The 5485-nt window shown below is 34.7% G+C and overlaps 1 long non-coding RNA gene across 1 annotated transcript; it reads left to right on the forward strand.

The window, feature by feature from the left end:
• The first annotated feature begins 905 nt into the window (after window positions 1-905).
• LOC145572211 (uncharacterized) lies at window positions 906-4573 on the forward strand. The gene is made up of 4 exons (XR_014096724.1): window positions 906-1237; window positions 2632-2752; window positions 2877-2936; window positions 3994-4573. It is a non-coding gene; the product is annotated as an uncharacterized LOC145572211 (long non-coding RNA).
• The last annotated feature ends 912 nt before the right edge of the window (window positions 4574-5485 follow it).

Here is a 5485-nt window from a genome sequence, read left to right on the forward strand (position 1 = left end):
GCTGTGCACTACTCACTTTGGACTCATTAGGACATGCTACTACCACAAATAACTTATCAAACTCTCTCAACCAGTTCTCAAGGACAGTTGGGTCAGGTTCATTCTCCCTGGTAGGTAGTAGGTGTGCTTTGGGCTATCTTCTTAAATAACTCCCTAGCAGGGTCTGGATTATTATTGTTATTCCTCATAGCTATCTGTTGAGCTACAACAACTAATTGCCTTACTAATTCATTCAAATCATTGTTATTGTTGTTTCTTCCTGCCATTCTACATCTCCTGAATAAGGAAATGACTACTATTAGGTAGGTCACTACTTTCTTGCAGCTAAGAAATAACTATACTACTTGAATTTAAGCATACAAGCAGTCATTTTGAATTATAGTAGAAGCAACTGCTCAATTCTCCTACTAATAATTCAACACATTGTATTGGTTGTCATGCAACCATTTCACTTAAATAAGCACATCACAAAAATATTTTTGAGTCATTTCCCTTCGTACCACTTATAGAAAGCAATAAATAAAATTTAATGTTTGATAAGCTCATGTAAAGAGAAAGGAATGCACTAGTGGGAAAAATCTCATTTACAACACCCTATTTGTAACAGGCAATAGTTTGCCAGTTACAAAAAACCTATTTGTAACGGGCAAAATAATGGTCCGTTACAATTAAACTGCATAATGGTACGGAAATTCGTGACGGGCAAAATAATGCCCGTTATAAAAAAAGTGCATTATTTGTAACGGACACCAATTGCCCGATACAAATAATTTGTTGTTTGTAACAGGCACCATTTGCCCGATACAAATAAGTTACTCACTTACTCCTATAGATGTTAAAAAAACCCTAACTTCCTTTTCACCTCCTCGTAGCCGTCACACTTTCTCTCCCCCCCCTCTCTCCCTCTCTCTCTCTCTCTCTCTCTCTCTCCTCTCTCCTCTCTCTTCCTCCTCATATATCTGCTTCTGCTTCCTTCAATGGCAAATTTGGTCTCACTTCACTCTCCTTACCTCCATCTTCTCTCTCCTTCCACCATTGTTGAACCTCCCTTCATTTTCACCCCCAATTTCACCGCCTAATTATCGATCTTCTGCTAACCCCTAAGTTTTGAAGCCGAATCGCCGCTCTCCTGTGTACGTTTCTGAAGAAGAAGATAAAGCAGCAGAGGTTCTGGGGTCTTCTACGCCAAACTCCATGAAGAATTCAAGATAAAGATTCCAACGTACCTTTGCCGTAGGTAATTTTCTGATTTTCCATCAATTTCATTTGCATATTCTTGAATTTTAATTTTTAGCTTTAATTGTTCTGAATTGCACCGTATTGTTGGGATTTTTAGCTTTAATTGTTCTGAAAAAATTGGTTACTACTCCACTCGACATGGTAGTATTCAACCGAATTCGACATGGTAGTATTCAATTACTCATCGATTTTTATTTTATTGTTATCGTTTTTTATTAATCTTATTGCGTTCTTATTGATAATTGATGATGATGAAATGATATTTCAGATCTGTTAATTAGGGTTTTTGATTGGTGTTATAATTATTCAATATTAAAATTAATTTTAGGAATTGTAAGAAAGAAGCTTCATTTACTGGTTTATGTGGAATTTCAATCACATTTAACTCGTTCCCTTGAAGCTATATCTATATGTGTTTCTTTATGTATGTTTCTCCTTTTGCTTATTTACCTTTAGCTTTGGAGAATATTGAAGCAGCTAAATTTCAATTCTTTATGTGTTTTAGTGGGGTTTTTTTTTCTGATTTTTTATTACTAATTCAAAAAAAGAAAGTTAAAAGTTAAAGTCAGTCCATTTTAATTGTGGATTCAATTAGAAATGAATGACTTGTTGCTAGATTTTTAGGGGCAATGTGTTGCCTTTTGTTTTTGTAAGTGTTTGCAATTACAGTATAAGAGATTTGAAATCAAATTCAAAGCTTCATTCTTAATTAGATAAAGTGTTTGAATTTTTGTTTAGATGACTTATAGAATTTAATGGTTATTTTGTGCCTTTTAATATGTATACAATGCTTGAATCTAATATTTGTGATCAAATAGGAGTTTTTATGAGGAAAAATGGGCTCATATTCAAATTAACTAGTTGCTAATTGTAGTGTTTGAAATAGTGTTATGCTGTGCGTGACTTTAGCTGCAAAATTGTCGTACCAAATAAACTACCAATTCTTAGTTTTATTAGGCTCCAAAGCGTAATTGCAAATCAGCTGTTGTTTGCGTTTTCAGTGCCTTGAATCTGTTGATTCATTGGATCATGTATTTCATGAATATCCCATGTTTATGGATATGATTCTGAGGACGGGGTTGTAGAATTCTTTTGGAAATCCTCGTCGCAGGCTAAATTGACCCAAAGGGCAACAAATGTTGCTGCCATGAAGTTTGATTTGAAGGGAATCCTTGATATAAGTCTCCATTACTCATTGCCCACCAGACTGATAAAAAATTACTAACTGAAATAAACCTTGCTTATATTCCTTTCCCGAGCTAGTGTGCCTTGCATATTCTTGAATTTTAATTTTTAGCTTTTATTGTTCTGAATGAAACCGTATTGTTGGGATTTTTAGCTTTAATTGTTCTGAAAAAATTGGTTACTACTCCACTTGACATTGCGGCGCAGATTTCGAAGAGTTTGGCTTCCAATTCGTTGATTTCTGGGGTTAATGGTGAACTTTGGGATATGACTAGGCCTTTTGAAAAGGATTCTGATTTGAAGTTGTATACTTTTGATTCTGATGAAGGTCAAGTAAAATTTAATCTTTCTCTTTCTCCTTTCTCTTTTGAATTTTTTGACAAATTTTTGGTGTTTGTTTGTGAATTTATTGATTGATGTTTTGGTTTATTGTGATTTGTTTGGGTTTTTAGGCTGTAGAGACGTAATATGGATGCAAGCTTTGTATTGGACCGTGTACTACTCGTGGCGAGGTGAGTTTAAGGTTTACCATCGACATTTGAAGTTTATGTGCATTGATATTTGAAGTATGTAGAGTTGATTATAGGTAGGTGTAATTGGAGCGAATATCTAAGTTGTTGTGCTCTTAAGTAATGCAAATTAATGCAGATCCCATGATAATGTGCTATACCTTTGGTCCTATGTATTATTCATTGAATTTAAGAATGAAATTACAATGCTATGAAATTTAATGGTTCTTATGTAGCTGGAGCATTGATTAGTAGTGTATTAGTTGCTTGTCAATCTGTGAAATGAGTTGAGTAATTATAGAACTTGATTTATACTTGAGATTTTACAAAATGTGTTCATGAAATGGAACTAGATTATTGTAAATTTTACTGACTTTAAACTGCTGTATAGAAGTATCATATATAATTTTTTGGTTACTGTGTTGATAAGCTATTTGCTAAATATATGTATATGTGAATTCTTTGGTCAGAATTATATGTTCTGATTCATTCTTTGGTTGAGGTTAAATTTGGCTGGTTGGTTTGAGGAATGTTTGTAGTTGGAATGTTTGCTTAATTTTTGTTGCTGGCTTGCACTAGTCATGTAGCTTACAAGAGTATTGGCTAGGCAAAATCTTAATCGAACATAGTCCACCTTCCTACATATTTATACAAGACATGGGTAGGAAACATGATGCTAACTTACTAAGCCCTAGACGGAAATGGGAGAAAGATGCATCTCTCAGGTTCATACTACTTGGGTTCGATGCAAATCATGCCAAATCCGTAGCAATAGGTTTGAAAGTTTTTAGATGTGTTATTACACCCTTGTACAACACTGGTTTCATTGACCTTCCTGGGCCTTCTGGCTATCTTTCCTGCAGTACTGTCCTTGGGTCTTACTCCAAACAAAAAATGGTTGACCCTTCTTATCTTTAGATTTTGGCATTAGTAGGCATTAATTGTATTTTCTGATTTTCCTGGACAAATGCTTTATGTTTTACCTGCTGTCCTTGTTTCTACTGTCATATATGACATCAGTTATTCTTTGCTGATAGTGTTTTTCACAATGTCTTTTCAGCTCTCTTGAGGATGTTGACAATGCAACCACATCTTATAACAGACAAAGATTACTTGGAGTGTGCAATCAAATTTGCTGTTAATTGTGAAGTAGTTGAACAGTGGAAGGCATGGAAGAAGATGAAGAAGATATCATTCTCAACCTTAATGGCATCAGGTCTATAACCGAGAGAGAGTTCCGAACAATAGTGCCTATTCTCATTGGATCAAATTCATTCTCTACCATAGGGATCTATTTTGTTAGCTTAAACATGATTGAATCAACATTCTTCACATCCTTAGTTGCTGCTGCGCTTAGCTGCCGTTATTTCTGCTGCTCTTTAGTTGCTGGATTCTTGGTTGCTACTGATGCTTTTGGGTGTTGCTGCAGTGCTGTTGGTGGTGTTCCTTGTCTACTTATTTTTTTTTAATTTTTTTTATAATTATTAACATTTTTAATCATACAATGTGATGAGTTTATGAGCAGTTCTGGAGATATATAATTGTATTTAGTGTATGTGGTATATTTGAATTTATGTTTTTAGAATGAAAACGAATATATATTAAGTGTAAATATAAATTTATCATATTATTTGATACAAGCATGTGAAAGCTAACTGTCCTGCATGTGCTGGACATTTTTTTTAAAATTGGATCACACCCTATTTGTAACGGGTAGATGTAATGCCCATTACAAATAATCCCATTATTCGTAACGGGCAAAAGATGTGTCCGTTACGAATAATGGGGTTATTTGTAACGGGCACTTGTTTTGCCTGTTACAAATAACTACTTATTTGTAACGGGCACTTGTTTTGCCTGTTACAAATAACTACTTATTTGTAACGGACACTGCCCGTTACAAATAATATTGTCTATCCGTAACGGCCGGATACATAACAACCGCTGCCCGTTACGGATAGGCCGTTTTTGCCCTTTACAGATAGCAATTTTTCCACTAGTGATGATTTGAAAAGAAATCATACTACTTTTATTGAAATATGAAAAAGAAATGTTTAAAACATCCCACAACTTTATTAAACTATAACTATGAATAAAGAATAAATCTCAAAACGCTAAAGGGAAGTTAACCTATAATCTTCAAATATTGACATTGTCAATCTTGTCTTTGTTCTTTCTGTACTGCTTTGGATTATACTCAGGATCACTCCCTTTATCACTATCATTACCATCATCATCATCTTCCTCAGGGTCTTCCTCAGACTCATCGGTTTCTAAGTTGACAATCACTGGAGGACTTGGAGGATTTGGATCAGAAATAACTTCACAAGAAGAATCTCCATACTCACTATCCATAGGTTCACCTTGGCTCTCATAACTCTGCTCAGGTTCTGACTCAAACATAGGATCATCATTTTCTGAAGATTAATAGGGAGCATATTGGTGTGGAATTGGATCACCAAAGTTGTGGCAAGGAGGAGGTTGAGAAGCATATTGAGGGTTAAGATGGATAAATTCCTTGTGAGCAATGTAAAGGTATACATATCTCCAAT

Source organism: Chenopodium album, chromosome 12, assembly GCF_948465745.1.
Source record: "Chenopodium album chromosome 12, dcCheAlbu1.1, whole genome shotgun sequence".
Classification (NCBI taxonomy): Eukaryota; Viridiplantae; Streptophyta; class Magnoliopsida; order Caryophyllales; family Amaranthaceae; genus Chenopodium; species Chenopodium album.